At 36.2% G+C, this 23,085-nt stretch overlaps 1 long non-coding RNA gene across 1 annotated transcript; it reads left to right on the top strand.

Moving 5' to 3' along the window:
* Positions 1-4,743: 4,743 nt before the first annotated feature.
* LOC148269224 (uncharacterized) lies at positions 4,744-21,416 on the top strand. The gene is made up of 2 exons (XR_015819156.1): positions 4,744-5,976; positions 6,045-21,416. It is a non-coding gene; the product is annotated as an uncharacterized LOC148269224 (long non-coding RNA).
* Positions 21,417-23,085: the final 1,669 nt, after the last annotated feature.

The following is a 23,085-nucleotide window of genomic DNA, read 5'->3' as shown; positions in this document are numbered from 1 at the left end:
GCTCCAACCATCTTATTGAGTTGCAAAATCTAAATTGATTTATCAGGTAAACGATGACATTTATTTATTTATTTTTTTATTTTTTCAATTACCTTGTGTTACTTTCAAATTGTTAATTATGATTCAAATAGAAAGGGTTTATTAGGGAATTAAGTTTAGGCATGCTAATGTATAGTAGATTCAAAAAATTTTATCCTAGAGGTCCCCATGTCACTTTAGGATGTTGGTGAAAAAGATTTCAAATCGATTAATCTAGAAAAGTACGCAAGATAAAAAACAGTAAAGAAAAATACCAATTTATCATATATCTTGTGTAGCAAAAAAATTCAATTAGAATTCATTAACACAAATGAGAAGTTAGTCGATATTTTTAGTCATGACTGTCCTAGTCAATTAGTCAATTAGTAAGTTTGTGGACTTTTTAATGTAATTTTGCTTTTATATATATAAGATTTCTACTATGATGGTATTGGAGCTCTATGCTCTTGCATCCTTCAATTCTTTAGTTTGATCATGTTGTTGCACAGATTTTGTATTTCCAGCAAAGTTGTTATTTTTTTGTTAAAATAATTAAGTTCATCATTATTGCTTAAAGTCACAACTAATTTTGAATATTTAGAAAACTATTAATTTTACTTCAGATTGAAGAAAACTTACTTTGATACTCCTTATTAGAAATCTGGTACAGTAAAAGAATTTCATTGCAAATTTTTTAAGTATGGACGAATATTCAGTAAATATTCTTACTAAAGCATATATTATATAAAAAATTGAAAAATTCAAAAAATAGACTAGATTATACATTAAGGGGGAGTTTTAAAACATAGTAATTTGTAATCCAAAATATATATCAATTAAGGTCGTCTAAATTCAACCTTAAAGTAAGCAATAGCTAAGAAGCGACGTAAAGGAGAAGAAAAATCTAGAAAATAAAGGAGAGGTGGTGGTGTAGCCGTAGGCGGTTTGTGGAGGCTATATAACATGCTGTAATGGGAGCTTTTTATCTTTCCGACCCCAAAATTAACCTTATCCCAAATCATATTTAATCATCTTTTCTCCTAGGCAAATTTAATTCATTTCAAAATTTTAACATAGAGATATATAATTGTTTTTCATATTTAACCAAATAACTTTAATTCATTGGTTACTTTCTCTTTATTATAAACGAATGTTCAATCTTAGTGTTTGTTGAAAGTCATTTGGTTATTTAATGTAACTAAAGTATCTTATAATAATTTTTCTATAACAACAAATAAGTTCAAAAAAATCCTCCTATTCACTCTACATCTGTATTTTAATAAATATTATACATGCTTCTAAGAAAATGTATACAATATGATAATAATAATAATAGTAACAGTAACAATAATAAGTTTGGATGTTTACTAATAGTAGTATACCACGTGTCAGATGAATGCCATATCAAATCTTTCCATACACCACAACACGTTCTCTCAATGAAACCTTAGGTTTGGTTCCTCTATCTTCAAGTCCTGATAATTTCCTAGCATTCATCACCTTGTCCACCATTTTACTCCCTAAAACTTGTGTTTGGATAACTTTCCCTTTTTGAGTTGTCATTTTCCCTTCACTTTCTTGCTTGGAAAATTCTGGTTTCCGACCTCTTGTAATACTAGGTGAACAAGATTGTCTTCTCGTCTTTACACTTACATTTGAATCAAGCTTCTGAGGATAAACATTGGCAGCATAGCGATGTCTTGTGGCAGAAGTTGAACGAGATGTTCTCAAATTATGAGATATCTTATTAGAAAACCCTAGAATTACTTGTGGTGCAATTATGGAGCTTGAGTTTTTAAGGTTCGGTTTAAAGGGATCTGTAGGTCTCATGTCTGAAGTCGGGATGGTGTGGGTTTTTTTTGGGTCGGTCCTTTTTGTATTTGGATAATAAGAAGATACTTGAGTTGCTTTGTGTGGAACTGGTTTATTGTTTTTCGTTTCAGCAGATGAAATGAAGATTGTTCTTTGATTAGTAGGAGTTGTGGATCTAAGAGGTACTTTTGGTTTTAGTTTTGGATTTGGAGACTTTGGTCTGTCATTTTTACTCTCTTTTGTTGTCTTTGAACTACCTGCAAACTGATATCAACCAGCACCATCATTAAATCTATCTATATTTTATGCATGTGTTAGTCTATATATCTATATATACTGTATTGGTTCATCTTGTACATCACTTACTCATAGTTCTAGTGCAATTGGAGCATCATTTACTTGGGTATTATATTTTTTTTGGATAAATTACTATAACTAGTTATTGAGTTGTTGAATACACGTAATTCAATTTTAATTTTTTTTCCCGTTAAGATTTAGTCTGTAAACTAAAAAATTTATTTAAAAACATTAGTAAAAGTTATTTATGTTTTCCTTTGCTGATAAAGAAATTGATAAAAAATGTAAATGCTTTCTATATTAAGAATAAGCATTGAAAAATACTTCCAACAAATTGGTTCTTGTAGATCTTTTCTTACTTCAGTATACTATAGTTATTTTCATTTACATACGTTAAATAAAACAAATTGATTATAATTAAGTTTATTAAACTTAATTTTTAACTATTTAACTTTCAAGTTCTATATAAACCAAAATATGAACAAAATAAAATAATTTATGCCAATTCTGTCAAATTTTTTGTTATATGAATTTTATAAAAAAAAATTATAAACTGAAACTATTTTGTAAGTTTAAAAATCAAATTACAAGAAAAAAATATTTCGAAATCTAATTATAACATAATAAATCAATATAAGGAAAAGGAAGAAGGGTAACATACTCTAGAAAGTGGCTGGAGGATGGGAATTTCTCTCTGCACAACCAATTCAGGAGCCTTTGTTTCCATTTCTAAAGATGGAAAGAGGGGAGTTGCAGGTGGTGTTTTTAACCTTCCAATCAAGAAAGAAAAATTAGGAAACTAGGAATGTATAATTTATGTTATAACTAACATAAATTATGTATGTCTATAGAAATTAGGAAAATAAATCACCAGTTGAAATCATTTTTGCCATTCTCAAAGTGTTCATTTCTTGCAGATCCTTTTTTTCCAGATGAAATTCTGTAGAGTGCATAGTTTCCTACATTTCACCAAATTGGAAACTAAATAAAATATAACTGATAATAAATGCGTTACTGATGTAGAAACAATAGAACTCTAATGTTAAGTTTAATTCAAATTTTATAAAAGATGAACTAAAATGAAATATAAATAGGATATAAGTTTGAACAGAAATAAAAATTTAATTAATTCAAGTTAGTTCTATATTTAATTCAACTTTATATACTTTTATAATTCAATCATTGATGAACAGAAATAAAAAACGCATAATTACCGAATTGAAGGTATGAATGAAATCAATAATGACTAATTTATACATATCAAATAACTAAAATTAAAAATTAAAATTTTTGTAACTCAATTTTACATTTTTGTAATTATCTTATAATTCATTCTTTGGTAATGAGAATAAAAAAATTCATGATTGTAAAGTTAGAGATATGAGTTAAATTGAATTGATTATTCATCAAATGCTTAGTTTAATTATCACTAATTTAAACATATTAAATAATTAAAATTCAAAAAAATGAATGAGAATATAATATATTTAAAATAAATGAAATAGAAAAGAATGCAAAATTCATTTATCTTATAATTCGAATTATGTATTTTTATAATTTAATATTTGATAAATAGAAAGATAAAGTTTATAATTTTAAATTAAATATATGAATGAAGTCGAATTAATCATGCATCGAATATTTAATTTAACGATAATTAAATATATTAAACAACTAAAATCTAAAAATTGAATGTTAATATAATATATTTAAACTGAAAAAATTATATGGAAAATGTATGATATATTATTATATTAAGTTAGAAATCTACCATTAGTAGTTTCAAATTCATCAGAATCAGGTTGGAGGAGGCTAGCAATCGTATCCCTCTCACGTTTGTACATCTCCCTGAATAAAAGAAGATCTTCATGATCTCTCTCTTTCTTTGACAATTTTGAAGCCATCTTGCTTCGTTACCATTTAGCTTTTTCAGTAATATTTAAAAACACATACATATATACATATTGATTCAGATCATATATATGCAAAACGTACTATAAGAATTAAAAAATTAAAGTTTGAAAGACAATTAGAAATTGCCGTTTGGATCCTCGGCCGGCAACCAAATGTTAGTGACAAACTTTAATCAATATATGCTTGGTTTGTACTATATATCAATATTATATATATAGTTGGTATCTTCAAGTTTGTCATATTTTGGTTCTCTATCAGATTCTCCTAAACATTTACAACTGGCATCTCTCTCTTCAATTTCACCAATTCAACTAAAATCCTAGGCTTTGTAATTGGGTTTAATTTTTTTAATATTAATTATATGTTTAATTAAGAACAGATTATTTCTTGTCCACATTCTTAACTATGATTAGATCTGACTTTCGGGTAAGAGTAAGAATACTTATTAGTTTATTGATATAATTTGTCGTTCACAGACACAAAGGGTACCCAACCCCCGCTACTTCAACAACCAATTAATATGAGCAACCAGTTATCAAACACGGTTTCGAGCAGTTCAAAGTCAAATAAATTTAAGTAGTTATATACAGTTCTTTGTATGTCCAAGTTAGTAGGGAAGCAATTATATTCTACTTTCTATTTAAGTATATATGCCAAATAGAATGCAAGTATGAATTAGTAGTAATAAAAATCAAGGTTGTTTCTCACCTTTAGATAATTATAAATTTATCTCTATTTTAACCGGGACCATATTAATTGGTATCAGAGCCGGCATGTTAACAAACAAAGAAAGAATCGAAAGTTTAGAAGCAAGTGTTGGCGCTTGACATAAACTTTAAGCCTCAACAAGGAAGGTTCTAGCAGCAACGCGGTTGGCTGGCAGAGCTAGGAATGGCCAACCAGAGAAGGTGGCATGGATCGCACAAAGAGACTTCGACCATTATTTAGTCCCCAACTAGGATGCCTCGATTTTCTAATCTATGACAGTCGTAATCCCACCGAATGGCTAAGTCGAGTTGAGCAGTTTTTTTATTTACAAGATACACCGAAAGCAAATAAAGTACTACTAGCGACTTTCCCTCTGGCGAGTGAGGCAAATTTGTGGTGGCAATAGCTGAAGAAGACACACAAGGAAGAATGAGGAAAATTGGACTGGATTGGGTTTGTTAATGAACTTTGGGCCGTTTTTGCCCAACTGAGTTTGAAGATGCTGATGAGGCCCTATCCAAATTGAGATAAACTGGGCCACTTCGTGAACTTCGAATGGAATTTGAACGTTTGGGGAACAGGGTGCGCATTTGGAGCCAGAAGGCTTTAGTGGGAGCATTCACAGGCGAGCTTAAGCTAGAAATTTCAAATAGTTCATTAATTCCGGCCCAAAACTTTGAAAGAAGCCATCAGTCTGGCTCGGATAAGAGAAGAACAATTAGATTGGCTACGGCAGTCCCCTCGAACTGGTCGGTTCAGTTCCAGCTCCCAAACACAGACCCTAACACTGACTTCTTCATCCACGAACACTCCACCCGCACCCAAGTGTCTCTCATGGGAAGAGATGCAGTGCCACTGAACATAGCAATTGTGTTTTAATTGCGACGAGAATTCATTGCCGGTCATCGGTGCCACAAGCCGCAACTATTGTTACCTGACGGGGGCGATGAAGAAAATGAAGAAATTGCGGCTGAAGACCCCTAAATTCTTTGCACACCTTGTCGGGTTGGTTGTCTGCTTAGAGTTTGAAGATAGCGGCTTCCATTCACAATCAGGGAGTCATGGTACTGGTGGATAGTGGATTGACTCATAATTTCATCAGTGAGTGCCTCGCGAGTTTGCTACAGCTTCTGGTGGTGCCAACTGAACTTTTTTGGGTCAAAATAGCAAGCAACCGTTCGATGAATTATCAGGGGCAGTTCGAAGTGGTACTAGTGGAGATGCAAGGTATTACATTCTTCCTTACTTTTTATGTTTTGCCTTTCATCAGTTTGGATATAATATTGGGAATGCAGTGACTTTCGGACGTCAGCACTCTCACTTGCAATTGGCAGAGTTTGAAAATGGATTTTGAATGGTAAGGACAGAAGTAACAACTTCAAGGGATCACTCCTACCCTTACCAGATCGAATTGTTTGAAGGAAGTTAGTAGAGAAATGCACCACAAAGCCTTATCTGTTGTTTATTTGACAGCAAATCAACCACCCAACCACACATCCATCTGGCCAGAATCGCAATAGCTGATTAATGATTTTTTTGTTATTTTCCAAGAACCAGATGGCCTACCATCGGCCAGGGATATCGAACATCAGATCATTCTTCAGGAAGGGACAGAACCCATCAATGTCCGACCCTATCGATATGCTCATTTTTAGAAGGTAGAAATTAAAAGACAATGATGTGATCCTCGGAGGGCGTTTAAGTTACCCAGGAGGCAACCATCAAATTTCACACTAATTTAGAAACAAAGCCCGGGATAAGTCTAGACTAAAGAAATGGAGTCGACATTCGACGGAAAGGCCCAACCTCATAAAGCCTAAGGATCTAGTTCGTGGAACCTTAGATCGAGAAAGATGGATCATCGATGCCATCAAGACCGAGAAGCCTTATGGGCCGTTGGGACAATTGGCTCAAGGAAGCATCAATGATGATGAGTTGTGGGCTTTCAGATTAATCCTAGAAGATGAAGATGGCGTGTTCGAGACAACGCATTGAGAGGAAGTACTCGCGGGTGGGAGATCTGAGTCACCCGGCTCGCTAGGCCTAACCTGCAGCATAGTAAGTCGTGTGCCTGAGAAGAACGTGTGGCCCATGCCGCATGCCCCTACAAGTGGCTCGATCGAGGCCCATCGGGAAGACCCAAAGATCGGCCCACATCTTAAGGCCCGATTTAGCATATCTGCACCCGAGGGAGAAAAAATGAGGCCGAACACTTAGCCCACAAGCCAGACCCAACAGCAGCCCCGGGCCTAGCTGAGGAGAGACCCGGGGGTGCCGCAAAGCCATGAGGCCCAAAGGCCGCCTGTAAAGGCCCGAAACCTTAAGAGAATGAATATATATTAAAATAGCATAAGCAAATAATAATTAGGTTTATATTCCTTAAACAGTAAATTGGGATGCCCAATAGGATCACGAGAATGTTTATTTTTAAAGAAGTTAAAATAACAGAAACAAAAATGAAACTAAAATCTTATGGGGTTAACCTCCACTAGCAACTTAGATAGGGTCCCAGAGGTAATCTTTACTCGTAACTCTCTTGTTATTGTAGATCTGGATCTTGGTCTTCTTGATCTGTAACAGTTAAATAGGGAGATGCGCTATACTAATACAGTAAGAATATCACACTAATCACTGATACGGATAACCGAAGGTTAGTAAAAATTATAAAACAACTAATGGAACAATTAGTTTAAGCAAATTCATTTAACACAAAACTTTCCATTCCATACTTACTGTTATGAATTTTTAAAATCGACTTATGAAAACAATAACTCAAATAATATTGTGATTTCATATCCAGTGAGTAAGAATAGCAACTTACATTTTTTACCTGCTTACCGATACCTCTATGGGTCCATAGGGATGTCTCCCTATGCGTGAAACTGATAACTAATTTATAATTTAACTGGCCGTCTCCATAGCCCGTCTGGTAATGGGCATCAAACATACCATTGCCTTGATGCTCTGTCCGGTATGAGCATGAACGATGTATCCCAAACTTTTCTAGTATAGGACTTCTTAACGTCGTGCGACTGAAATAATGTCCACGGTAGAGTTTTCTCTATGTACTGGGTCCATCCACCCTTTTCCCAGGGTACCAAGTAGGCCTCTCATATATAGATTCACACCATTAATCAATTACAATTACATATCAACATCCCATATTTAAAAATCAGCAATAAATCATGCAAAGAGACGGTACGTAAATTAAAAGAACATAATTGAGACATTTATTGCAAAACGAACTAACAAATGAGAGCTATGCAGTTAGACAAACTAAATAACTAAGAAAACAATTAAGACTAGCAATTTAGTGCACACAATATAATAGTAAGCATTTCAGACAGAGAAGAGAAAATAAGCAGTAAACTAGGGCAATTATGCGCTGACCAGTTCTGGCTCTACTAGTAACCTGTAATTAATTTTAGAATTCTTTAACTTTCACAAAACAAATCATTATTGATTATTAAACTTCAATTTACCGCAACAGTGAAAAGGGTAAGAGATTTTTACCCTGTATCGGTGTTTGAAACACCATACTTTCTACTGTGCCTCCTAGCAGTCCTCGAGTTTTCTATTTTTTTTTTTGCAAAAATTAAAACACCTATCACATATCCAAAAATACCTCAAAAGGCAAAAATAGGCATTGAAAAACCTTTTCGGCCATTCTAAGGGTTCCAGCATAGCGCCGTTGCTGTGCTCCGACGCCGACTCTGCCACCCACGACGACAGTTCACCTCAGCCTTGTCGGTTTTGACTGGTTTACACCGGGTTTGGCTGATTTTACACGTAAATCTGCGAAAAACCAACTTAGGAGGCCTCAGTTGGCCAGAAAAAGGCAAAAATCTGAAACCCTACCGGTGGAAGGTCTCCGAGTGCGGCGGCTTCACCGGTCTTCCTTCGCAGGTGAAGTTTTCCTTCGGTTAACCTACACCAGAAAAGGACGAAGAACACAATGGTCAAAAAATTAGGTGAAACAGGAAATAGGAAGGGGGCCGTTGGAAAGGATTTTGGGTTTTGGTCGTTGCGGCTCAGTCGAGCTTTGCCCACAATTTTTTGCTCATCCGTCGACCTTTTAGCTCTGATATGGGTTTAGGGAGACTCAGGATTGAATTTCGAGCGGGAACGGGAAAAAATACCTGTTTTGGCGTCGGTGGTGGCCATGGTGCGACGACGACAGTGGCAAGCCTCCTTCTCCAGCATCTGGTTCTTTCTCTGGCCGCCCTTCTTCTTCTTTTCTGGTCACCCATCTGTCGACTAGGGTTTTGGTTCCCTTCAAAAAAGAGTTTAAATACTCATTTTCATTCGATCCAGGCCACTTGTTCGAGTCGACATAGAGCAAGGAGGACTGTTTGATGATTTTCAGTTTAGGCCAATTGTATGGACGAATCTGGGTTGTCCATTGTGATCAATCTTGTCCGTTCGATCGCGTCTAAAGAGGGAATGCATCTGGGTCATTCGTGCGTGCGGGATACGATTTGGGTTGTCAGATCATCAAGACACGCAGATCGCCCTTGTGGCCTCCCAGGTGAAACCAATGTCAATGTGTCTGCAACGTTCGCCATGCGACGTGTCCTGGTTCGCCATGGCTGCTAACCGGGCCGTCCCACGTGGTCAAACTTCATTTTTTTGTGATTTTACCCTTTGTATTCACACTTTCACCCTTTTTCTTCAGAATTATTTTCAATTTCGTTCCTAATTCATTTTTTTCTCAAAAATTTAACAAAAATTTAATTATTATATATATTTTATAAATTGAAAAAAATAATCCCAGGTAAAATTTTCAGGCTCGAATGTTACAACTCTTTCTGCCTTAAGAGAAAATTTGGTCCCTCAAATTTATTACCCTCTCGCTAGTCAAACTATTTGGGGTATTAGACTCTGAAGTCTGATTCTAGCTCCCAAGTGGCCTCTTCCTTTGCGTGATTCTGCCATACGACCTTGACGAAGAGAATTTCTTTGTTACGAAGTAGTCTGCTATTCCAATCCACAATGCCTACTAGTACATCTTCATATGATAGATCATCATTGAGTGAAAAGAGCTCGTGAGATAGGATATACGAGGGGTCCATATTGTACTTGCGTATTATAGACACATAAAATACGTTATGGACCCTGAATAACTCTAGAGGTAGTGTTAGTTAGTAGGCAGACGTACCAATCCATTCCAAAATTTCAAATGGTCCAATGAACCAGGGATTTAATTTCTCTCTCTTACCAAACCTGTTGATTCCCTTGAAAGGGGTGACCTTAAGAAACATCTTATCGCCTTTCTCAAATTCAAAATCTCTCTTTCGGGTATTCGCATAACTTTTCTGCCTACTCTGAGTTGTTTAGATGTTCTTCCTGATTTTAACTATATTTGCTGTGGTCTCCTCTACAAGATCTGAGCCAAATAATTTTCTATCATCCACCTCTTCCTAACAGATCGGCGACCTACATGGTTGGCCATACAATGCCTCATACGGGGGCCATCTCGATACTTGTTTGGTAGCTGTTATTGTAGGCAAACTCTATCAATGGTAGGTGATCATCCCAATGGCTTCTGAAGACTAGAACACAAGTTTAGAGCATATCATCCAGTGTGCGAATTATTTGTTCTGATTTTCCATTGGTTTAAGGGTGAAATGTAGTGCTGAGAGATAGTTTCATTCCCATTGTTTGTTGAAAACTAGACCAAAATTAATAGGTGAACCTAGGATCTCTGTCGGATACCACTGTCATCGGAACCCATGTAGTCTGACTATCTCCCGGATATAAATTCTTACTAGATTGTCTAAGGAGTCTGTTATTTTGATAGCCAAGAAGATAGAGGACTTGATGAGCCAGTCAATAATTATCCAAGTAGCATCATATCTCGAGCGTGCCTTAGGCAACCCAGTTATAAAATATATGGTGATATGTTCTCATTTCACTCTGGGATTGGCAATTGCTAGAGTAGCCCACCTGGGCGTTGATGCTTTGCTTTAACCTGTTAACATACTAGGCACTTAGAGATAAAATTGGCGATTTTTCTCTTCGTCCCGCTCCACCAAAAATGGGGTCGCATACCTTGATACATTTTAGTACTTTCAGGATGCATTGTGAACTTTGAGTTATGGGTTTCTGTTATGATGTCCCTTTTTATTCTGTCATGATGTCATTTTTTAGTTCATTGTCATTTGGAACACACACCCTGTCCTGAAATCTGAGTAACCCATCGATAGAGACTTGGAATTCTAAATTTACTCCTCGTTCTGTATCCTTCTTGAGAGTTGCTACGGTGGAATCGGTCAATTGGGTTTTCTTTATTCTCTGAATCAGTTCGGATTGGACAATTAGATGGGTCAGGCATGTAACCCTCTTCAAGTCCTGAAGCTGTATCTGTTGTGCAGCCGCTATTACTTACATTCAGAAACTATTAGGTGAGCCAAAATAGTTGTACTTTTTCTGCTGAGCACGTCGGCTACCACATTGCCCTTGCCCGGGTGATACAAAATCTTACAATCATAGTTCTTGAGGAGCTCTATCCAACACCTTTGATGCATGTTGAGATCTTTTTGAGTGAATATATGCTTCAAGCTCTTATGGTCTGTATAGATCTCAAAAGTCTCCCCGTACAAGTAGTGGCATCAGGTCTTCAAGACGTGGATAATAGCGGCAAGTTCTAAATTATGGGTGGGGTAATTCTTTTAAGATATTTCAACTGCCTAGACCCATAGACTATAAGGTTCCCATGTTGCATCAGAACACAACCCAACCCCAGGTAAGAGATATCACTATACACTGTGTATCCACCTGTCTCACTCGATAAAGCCAAAACGAGTGCGGTAAACAACTGCTTCTTGAGCTCTGTAAAGCTCCTTTCGTAATCCTCATTCCACTCAAACTTGATGTTCTTCTTTGTAAGTTGGGTCAAAGAAGCGGCTATAATAATAATCTGTCATTCCCATAAAGCTACGAATCTCCTTAATCGAAGTCAGTTTTTTCCAACCGAGTACTGCCTCAACCTTCTTCGAATTCACTAACACTCCATCCTTTGATATTATGTGCCTTAGGAAGATAATTTACTCGAGCCAGAATTCACACTTGCTCAATTTTGCATACAACTTCTTTTCCTTGAGAACTTGTAAAACTTGAGTAAGGTGATGAGCATGTTCCTCTTTACTCTTTGAATAGATCAGGATATCATTAATAAATACAATGACGAATTGATCTAGGAATTTCTTAAAAACCCTGTTCATCAAGTTCATAAAAATTGCTGACGCATTGGTTAACCCAAAAGGCATGACCAGGAACTCATAGTGTCTGTACTTGGTTCTGAAGATTGTCTTGGGAATGTCTTTTACCTTGTTTTTACCTGAATGTAACCCAAACGCAAGTCTATCTTGGAGAAAACCTAAGCACCCTGTAACTGATCGAAAAGATCATCAATCTTGGAAAGGGGGTACTTGTTCTTGATTGTGACTCTATTCAATCCCCTATAGTCAATACACAACCTCAGGGACCCATCCCCTTTCCTTGCAAACGTGACTCTAGCACCCCAAGGAGATATACTGTGTCGGATGAATCCACTAATCTTCAATTCTTCAATCTGTTTCCTTAGCTCTTCCATCTCTATCTGACTCATGCGATAAGGGGTAACTAAGATAGGTTGGGTACCAGGCTAAAGATCTATGATAAATTCGACTTTTCTATCCACTAGTAGTCTGGATAGTTCATCAAAAAATACATCTAGGAATTCTCATACCACAGGGATCTCTTGAATGCAAATTTTTTTCTTAGCCTTGCTTAATGTAGAAAAGACAACCAAGTTAAAGCGTCATATAACAATGAAATTGTCATGAGGGAAAAAATATCTAACACTTTTATTAAATTCTGAATGACTCTTCATTAGAAAGATTGAATATAAGCTTCTTATGGAAGTAATTTATGGTGGCGTGATACGTCGCTAACTAGTTCATCCCCATAATTACATCAAAATTTTCTGTCTATTTCTATCAGGTTTATGCTCAATTCCCTATCGGCTATCTCTATGATACAAGCTTCGTATATGACCTTCCCTAATAGTGTCCCATGCTTAGGAGTAGACACAAATAGCACAGAATCAAGATTTTTAGGTAATACATTCAATTTTTTTGCAAAAGCATGTGAGACCAAAGAATGTGAAGCACCACTATCAATCAAAATATATGCAAGGTTGTTACAGATGGTGTACGTATCCTGTATCACGTCTGAGTTGGCTTCAGTATCCTGCTAGGGAATGGTGTAAACTCTGCTCTAGATGGGAGGTCTGGGCTAATTCTGATTTTACGGACACTCTCTCGCGTAGTATTGTGGACTCCTATATATACGGCAAGTATTGTTGAGGTAATAGTAGGGTTGGTCCTCATGATCCTTGTCACAGTACTGGCAAGTCCTACCACATCCTATTATCGGAGCCTGAGGAGGAGCTTGGGTCACCGACCTAGGTCTCTTATTTTATTAGATCGATGCAGTAGGTGCTGGTTTACGGTGTGGGATCAACAGCCTAGAATTTCCCAATGCTTGAGGAAAAATGCAGAGATTCCTCTCTATTAGTTGTGCATTAGCTAAGACTGTTGAGTAGGTGTTAAGCTCAAATACATATAGTTGTTGCCTAATCTCAAGACGAAGGCCCCACTCAAACTTCCTTACCTTCTTACCTTCATACATCATACTCTCAGGAGAATACCGACTCAACTCTAGAAACTTTTGGGCATACTCAGACATTATCATATCGCCCTAAACCAGGTGTGCAAACTTCATTTCCTTCAAATATTCAAGATGCGGAGGTACTACACATTAAAAGTCTACCAAGAACTGTTCCCAAGTGACTAGAACGGGTAGGGTGGTCTGCTTCAGCTGCTACCAGCGACCTGCCTCACCCACGAGCATGTAGGTGGCAAGTACAACCTTATGTTCAGGAACCACCCCAAGAGTTGCAAAAGTCTTCTCTGTCTTTGTTAACCAATACTCAGTCTCTTCAAAGGAAGATGCCCCTATAAAGATAGATGAGTTTAGTCTCTTGTGCCTCTCAATGTAGCCTAGGTCCATCATGGGTGGAACTAGGTCCCGTGAAAAAGGGACTGGATTATGTTGGAGAGGGGTCAGACGACCCGGTGGCGACACCTGATTGTATGATGGGGGCACCAGATTATACTGTGTCGGTGTCGGATGATGTGGTGGAGGAGCAAGGCTATATCGGGGTGGCTTAAATTGTGGCAAGGGTAGAGGGTCAGACAATTTCATCCTTTCTTCTCGGGCCTGCTAGGCGGAGATAAGTCTCTCCAACATCTCAAAGAGTCGATCGACATCTTCTCGAAGCAACCCATCCTGGGTTGCTCATATCCTTGTACCTGCATTTCACAAGAGAGGGTTGAGTGTCAGGTTGTATTCCAGTGTTTTTAAATCTCTGTGTAAGGAATGATTCTGAGGAGCGCAGTTTTGATACCAACTGTAAAAGTCCGAAACCTTAAGGAAAAGAATATATATTAAAATAACATAAGCAAATAATAATTAGAGTTTATATTCATTGCACAGTAAATTGGGATCTCCAATAGGGATATGAGAATGTCCATTTTTAAAAAGTTAAAATAATATAAACATAAATAAAACTAAAATCTTATGGGGTTAACCTCCACTAGTAATTTAGATAGGGTCCCGGAGGTAACTTTTATTCGCAATCCTCCTATTATTGAGGATCTAGATCTTGGTCTTCTTGATCTGAAATGGTTAAATAGGAGGATGTGCTACACTAGCACAGTAAGAATATCACACAAATCACTTATACGGACAACTGAATGTTGGTAAAAATTATAAAACAACTAATGGAGCCATTAGTTCAAGCAAATTCATTTAACATAAAACCTTCCATTCCATACATACTGTTATGAATTTTCAAAATCGACCTATGAAGACAATAACTCAAATAACATTGTAATTTCATATCAAGTGAGCAAGAATGGCAACTTAATTTTTTTACCTGCTTACCGGTACTTCTGGGAGTCCATAGGAATGTTCCCCTACGCGTGAAACCAATAATAAATTTATCATTTAGCCGACCATCTTCATACCCCGTCTGATAACGGGCGCCAAACATACCATCGTCTCGATACCCCATCCGGTATGAGGGTGAATTATATCTTCCAAACCCTTCCGGTATAGGACTTCTCCGTTCAACTAAGGTAAATTTCACGATAAGGTTTTTCCTATGTACCGAGTCTGTCAACCCTTTTTTCATGGTACCCAGTAGGCTGCTCATACATAGATTCACACAATTAATCAATCACTAATTACATATCAACATCTCATATTTACAAATCAGTAATAAGTCATGCAAAGAGTCGGTACGTAAATCAAGAAAATATAATTAAGACATTTATTACAAAATGAACCAATAAATGAGGGTTATGTAGTTAAAAAAACTAAATAACCGAGGAAGCAATTAAGATTAGCAATTTAATGCACACAATATAATAGTAATTATTTAGGCAGTACAGGAGAAAATAAGTAGTAAACTAGGACAATTATGCACTGACCAGTTTCTGCTCCACTAGTGACCTGTAATTAATTTTAAAACTCTAATTTTCAAGAAACACAACATTATTGATTATTAAACTTTATTTTACCATAACAAAAAAAAAAGGTGAGGGATTCTTATCCCAGATCAGTGTTCAAAACACCATACTTTCCACTGCGTCTTCTGCCAGTTCCCGAGTTTCCTGAATTTTTTCTGCCAAAATTAAAACACTTATCATGTATCCAAAAATACCCCAAAAGACCAAAATAAGCGTTAGAAAACCTTTTGGAAAATTTTATGGTTCTGGCACGGCAACGACGCCGGCTCCATTGCCCACGGCTGATTTAGGCTGGTTTTGGCCAGTTTTACTTGTAAACCTGCAAAAAAGTAAGTTAGGAGACTTTGGTTGGCCGAAAAAGGCAAAAAACTGAAACCCTACCGGCGAAAGGTCTCTGAGTGCGGCGGTTCTGTCAGTCCTCCTTTGTGGGCGAAGTTTCCCTTTGATTAACCTACACCAAATAAGGATGGAGAACACGATGGTAAAAAAATTACGCGAAATGAGAAACGGGAAGGGGTTTATCGGAGAGGGTTTTGGATTTTGGCTGTAGCGGCTCAACCGAGCTTTACCCGCAGCTTTTGGCTCACCCGTCGACCATTTGGCTTCCATATAGGCATAGAGGAACTCAGGATTGAATTTTGAGTGGGAAGGGAAAAAAATACTTGTTTTGGCATCGACAATGGCTCCGGTGCGGTGGCAATAATGGCCGGCCTCCTTCTCTGACGTTTGGTTCTTTCCCCAGCCGCCCTTCTTCTCCTTCTCCAGTCACCCCTCTATCGTCTAGGGTTTTGGTTCCCTGCGAATAGGAGTTTAAATACTCATCTCCATCTGATTCAGGCAGCTCGTTCGAGTCGACGTGGAGTAAGGAGGACCGTTTGATGATTTTTCATTTATGTCGATTACGTGGGCGAATCTAGACTGTCTATTGCGATCAATCTCGACCATCCAATCGTGTCTAAAGAAAGAATGCATTTGCGTCATTCGTGCACAGGGGATGCGATTTGGGCCGTCGGATCACCCAGGCACGCGGATCACTCATGTAGCCTCTCGCGTGGAGCCGATGTCAGCGTGTCTGCCACGCGGCGTGTCCTAGTTCATCGTGGCCGCTAACCGGACCATCCCATGTGGCCAAACTTTTTTTTTTTATTTTACTCCATGCTTTTAAATTTCTTTCAAAAACACCCTGGTTTTCACACTCACCCATTTTTCTCAGAATTATTTTCAATTTTATCCCTAATTTATTTTTTTCTCAAAAATTTTAAAAAAATTAAATTAAATTAAAAATTTAATTATTTATATGTTTTTTTATAAATTGAAAAAAAATCATCCCGGACAAAATTTTCGGGTCCAGGTGTTACACTGCCCATGCATGTGCGGGCTTCCCTAACCGCACGGGTGAGGGGTGTGTGTGTGGGGTAAGTTTTGGACTTTTCTCCACATGCCCTATGTGATTTTTCAGGCCAAATTCACAAAATTCACATGATAATTATCACCTCATTATTAATTATTATTATTTAAATTAATAATTAATTATATAATATTTTAATTTTAACATTATCCTAGGCTATTATTTTATTATATTTTTAATCTTAATATTTATCTAATTATTTTAACGTAATTTTAACATGTGTTTTACATGGAATTCACATGAGATACATATTAATATATTTTATTGATTATTTTATTATATGTCTATCCCTTATAATTATTTAATTAATTTATTTAGAATAAAATAATTATTTTATTATGTATTTATCTTAGATTAAGATAGAATTTTATCTAGGGTATTATTTTTTTAAATTATCTCAAAATTTTGTATTGATCTAGATTACCCAGAAAAGGCTATAAATAAACTTTTGCCCATAGGATGTAAACATAACATTTGATAATCAATTTGAGAGAATTCTTAAGAGCTTTGGTTTTTCTTTTTTTAGCATTTTTGTTAAAATTAGCTTCTTCACGTTCTTCAAAAAGTAAGAGTCTTCAAAAGTCTTGTTGAGTCAAGGAGCGAGGATCAACTTATCGATAAGTCTGGGGCGTTTTTTCTTTCCTTGTTTTATTTTCTTAATCTTTGTTTTTACATTCCTTTTAGGATCGCAGATTTAATTAGAGGAGTAATTATAAGTAGTTAAGTTTCGGTATTGCATACGTTGAGTGAGTTTCAGAAGTTAATTCAATCCTCTCCATACCTTCTCGTGTCAGACAAGTTAATCACATGTTGGATTCCAGATTAATCATGCCAAGTACTAGCCACCGTCAAAGATATGTTTCCTATCCCTACGGTAGATGATATACTTGATGAATTACATGGAGCTCAATTTTTCACTAAATTAGACTTGACGGTAGGATATCATTAGGTACGGATTCACTCAAAAGATATTCACTAGACGGCATTCAGAACCCTTAGTGGTCACTATAAATATTTGGTGATGCCTTTCGAGTTATAATGAACTCTATCTTTGGCCCTTATCTTTGTAAGTTCATTTGGGTGTTTTTTGATGATATTTTAATCTATAGTAGTAGTTACAGTTACACGTTGCACTTAACCCATGTCAAGTAGGCTCTAGAAATTCTCCAACAGCATCAGTTTTTTGTTAACCTTAAAAAGTGTGTTTGACCACCAAGAACTTTGAGTATCTGGGGCATATTATTACACCCAAAGAGTTAAAGTGGATAAAAATAAAATTCAGGCAATGGAGTCATGGCCTCGTCCAACCAGTATTATCAAACCTAGGAATTTCTAGGACTCACAGACTATTACAAAAAATTTGTTCGCAATTACGGCAACGTAGCTCGGCCTTTAACCAATCTCTTAAGGAAGGGACAATTTGGATGTCCGACGAAGCCGAACAAGCTTTTATTGAACTCAAGCAAGCCTTGTCATCAACTCTAACTTTGACTTTACCTAACCTTAATATTCCTTTTGTGATTTAGACTAATGTTTAAGTGATGGCATTGGAGTAGTTCTTTTTTAAAATAATCAACCTATTGCATACATGAGCAGAACTTTGGGTGTTTCCAATCAAGCATGGTCCACTTATGCTAAAGAAATGTTGGCCATCATTGTTACAGTCAAAATATGGTGACCGTACCTCATTGGTCACAAATTCTATATTCAAACTAATCAAAGAAGCTTGAAATATCTGCTAGAGCAACGTATTTCCACTCCAGAGCAATAGAAATTGGTTACTAAATTATTTAGTTATGATTATGAGATTATCTATGAGCTAGGGAAGGAGAATTATGTCACTGATGCATTGTCTAGATGAGAGGAAGGTCCAACTCTTCATGCCTTTTCCATTCCTCATACACAACTATGGGACAATATCCGTCAGTCCTTGGTAAGGAACCCTATATGGCAAAAATTGAGAAATTAGCTGTGGACAATCCCGGTCAACCATATAGTAAAAAAAAAAGGATTAATCTTCTTCAAGGATCGTATTGTCATTCCCCATCGATCCAATATCATGCATAAGCTATTGCAGAAATTTTATAACTCACCTAGTGGTGGACATTCGGGTATTCAACAGACATTCAAGTGCCTTACTCAGTAGTTTTATTGGCCATCCATGCATAAAACCATTCAGAGTATGTTTTCTCTTGTGATATTTATCAACAATCGAAGGTAGATATCCTTACTCTGGCAGGACTTCTGCAACCTTTGCCATTCATGATTAGATCTTGGAAGATATTTCAATTGATTTCATTGATTGGTCGCCTATTTCCCATCGTAAAAGTGTAATTTTTGTTGTCGTGGATCGCCTTACTAAATGAGCTCACTTTGCTGTTTTGAATCATCTTTATATTACCAAGATTGTTACTGAGCTCTTCATTAATACCATAGTCAAGTCACATGGCATGCCTCGGTCTATCATCAATGATCGAGATCCTATCTTCATTAGTAACTTCTAACAAGAATTTTTTAAGATGTTGGGCACCAAACTCAAGATGAGTTCAGCATACCACCTTCAAATTAATGATCAAACTGAAGTGACTAATCATAGTTTGGAACAATATCTCCGTTGTCTTTGCCACCAATAGCCTCGCAATTGGCCTTTTCTTTTATCTTAGGTCGAGTTCTGGTACAATACAACTTATCATTCTTTTATCAAAATGACTCCTTTCAGGCACTATCTGCTCGGCCTCTGCCTACTATTCCTTCTTATCATCGTGGTGTTTCTCCTGTGAATGAAGTCGATAGTCAACTAACTAGCTGCGAGGTCCTACTACAACAACTCAAAATCAATTTATAGAATTCAAATCATCGCATGCAGTAGTAGGCCAAAAACAAGTGCTTGGATATTGAGTTTCAAGAGGATGATTGGGTCTTTCTCAAGTTACAACCCTATCAGCAACACTCCATCTTTAGAAAGGCTTTCCAAAAGCTCGCATGCCATTTTTATGGACCTTTTCAAATCATTCAGCGATTTGGACTAGTAGCATATAAGCTTTAGTTGCCTACAGAATCTCGCATCCATCTAGTTTTTCACATATTAATGTTTTGCAAGAAACTTGGTGAGGTCACAAACCACACAAATATTCTACCACCTATAACTGAAGATGGTGTTCCCATACTCCAACCAGAATCTATCCTTAACCATAGATGGATTAAGCGCAGTTCCAAAATCATTGAAGAAAGTCTTATTAAATGGCATAATCTTCCGACCGATGATGCTACTTGGGAACCTATTTCTACTTTGCAAGAACAATTTCTTGATTTGAATCTTGAGGACTAGGTTCCTGTAAAAAGGGAGAGTAATGATACTGTTCTTCATTCGTAGAGACAAAGGGTACCCAACCCCCATTACTTCAATAACTAATTGATATGAGCAACTAGTTATCAAACACAGTTTCTAGCAATTCAAAATTAGATAAACTTAAATAGTTATCTACAGTTATTTGTATGTCCAAATTAGTAGGGAAGTAGTTGTATTCTAATTTCTATTTAAGTATACATGCCAAAGAGAATGTAAGTATGAATTATCAATAATAAAATCAAGGTTGTTTCTCACCTTAAGAGAATTATAAATTTATCTTTGTTCTAACTGGGACCATATTATCTATATCATGGGTATCTACTTGTTACAAAAAGTGAACATCTCAATTCCAAAATGTTGACATAGGTCCTCAAGCAGACATTGTAAAGCTGACAAAAAGAATCTATTTATCCTTACAATACGCTAGAATGTATCATGGCTCTATCTATTCACCTTTTTCTTAAAATAAAAAGTTTTATGTCTCTCCGAATTAGGGGAAGAAATAGGCATGGAGCAGGGAGAGGGGTTACAAACCCTTTCCTGTTACCACCCATCATTCCTTCCCCTTCGCCCAGGCCAATGAGGTGCAATGAGATTAGATCTCTCAATCGAAGTGATGATAGGAAGATAAGACTGTAGGGGGGAGATCTTTATTCATTACATTATCATGTACAATGAAGGAAAAACGAAATTGATATACTCAACAAATTAATAATATTTTCAATTAATATAATATCATTATTTGGTACAAATTAACATTATAAAATAAAGTGATATTTATGATTTAATATAAGTTACTTGAATAATGATTCAAAGAAACATGAACTTTGGGAAAACAAAATATTTTTTTACATTTGCTTTATATTTATCTTTCTAATTAAAGATAACTAAGTTTAGTTATGGTTCAATTTCTTAATTAATATGATTCAAGAAAAGGGGTGAGGAGTTCTAGTGTGTTCTGCACATGGATATAAGTGTTGAGAGATTTAAGGAATTAATTTCCAACAAATATGAAAACAAATATGAAAATTAACTTTTGCCGATTTAGGAATTAATTCTAGCATATTAAGAATTTCAAGAGATTTGAGGATCATTCCTACATATTTGTTGGTAGTTTTTGTTTAAACATAGGCATTGATTCTAATGAAATGACAAATATTTAATTTATATTAACTTTTAAAAGTATAACCACAGCAAAATCTGAAACAATAGATATAGATGTAATGTCTTGGGTTTAAAATAATTGAATTTTGTAATTGAATAAATAATTTCCCTATTTATCGCTATTTAAAAAAATAAATAAAATAAAATATAATTAAATAAAAGATCAAAATTATTAAGAAATATGAAAAATAACCAAGAAAAAATACATGTGTAGGAACATGTGCGTGTTCGTGGGCCATGTGGGCTAGGCCACATGTTCGGCACACGTACAGGCCTCCTTGCTCGTGTGAGGGCCTCTAGGTCTCTATACTGAGAAAGTCGCCTATCTCTAATTTTCCTACAAGGCATAAGGTCACCTTGGCGTCTTCTCCATGGAACCAGGGAACACTAGCGAAGGTGTGGGCCAAGTATCCTACACGTGCATTGCAACACATCTGTACCCTATGAGTACCCAAACCCAAACTACATTTGGTCTTTCTTCTTGGGCCGAGATTCTTGGACTGAGCTGTTCTTTAGCGGCAAGGCCCATTACCCTTCGAGTTTCTAGCACCTTCTGGTGTCGTTTCTTCCTAGGTCGGGCACTCTGTTTGTTGTATTGGGCCTTGCTATTTTATACTTGATCAGGAATATAGTAACTTGGAGTATTGCTACCTCGTAATGATTTTCTCTCATTTTCCAAAAGTTCATCTACACTTGTTCGCTTCTTGTACTCCTATGGTTTAGGTGTGTTATCAGCGAGTATACATCAGAGGTGGAGCCCTGATTTCCACATCAAGGTAAGAAGACCTCAATCTCTTCTTTCATAATAGTTTAATCGAAGTTTCAACCAACAATAGGGGTGATCTAAATAATTTTGTTGATGGTTTGATGATTAAATGGACCTTACTGATGGAGCAAATAAGTTCGATTGTTTTATTTAATATTTTATTTTATAATGTGTACTTTTAATTTGTTTGTTTTTGTTCCTTGCGTACTCTCGATATATATTTATGCATGAATTGTATGCTTGCAACCTGTATAATTTATTTCTGGTGTATATGCTGTAAAATATGTGTTTATAGTTGAGATAACACAGGTTTGATTGCGTGTATGTTTATGGTAAGTTGGGGTTGTGAGCCATGAATCAGTGAATACATGTAGAGATGATGGTTGCAGGAAGGAGACAGGGCCTATCTTTCACTATGTGAATGAACTCATCAGAGTATGGGATAAGTCATGTACTCAAGGTTTGCTGATCCACAGGATCCTTATAAACTTCAAGGGGTAGGTCAGCGATCGGTTCTTCACTATTTTTCTTATCTAGTGGGCATGAAAAGGGGTGAGTTCTATATACTCAGTAAGAAAAATAGTATTTAAACAACATCATAAGATTTTAAAATAAATAGTTATGTCATCAACACTTACCATCGAGGTCACGTCAGAGTCCTTTCTTACTTTATGAAAATAATTTATTTATTAAAAAAAATATCAGATTCATCATATCATAGTCATATCAATCAAAATCAAATCATACTTGATAATAGAAAAAATCAAATGAATTATGCAATGCTTAGATTTTCGTGTCATGTTTCACGAAGTCGTTTCGACTTCTATTTACTGAGAGCAAATACGAATTTCTAATTACCCATGTGGAATTACCAGATCATATATATAATGACAATTTGCTCATGACATATTTCTGACTTGTCAAACCATGGTACGATCTATGACCACGGCTGTACCAATCACAGTATTCCTATCATATATTCTATAACCACGATAATACTTAGCCAAAAATAACTCCTAATAGATATTCGCGTCACCATTCTCGTCAGATGGTACACCATCATCCACAGGGA

This window comes from Carica papaya, chromosome 1 (assembly GCF_054855325.1).
Source record: "Carica papaya isolate Zhongbai chromosome 1, ASM5485532v1, whole genome shotgun sequence".
NCBI classification, from domain to species: domain Eukaryota; kingdom Viridiplantae; phylum Streptophyta; class Magnoliopsida; order Brassicales; family Caricaceae; genus Carica; species Carica papaya.
This window is presented reverse-complemented; position numbering and strand designations above follow the sequence as displayed.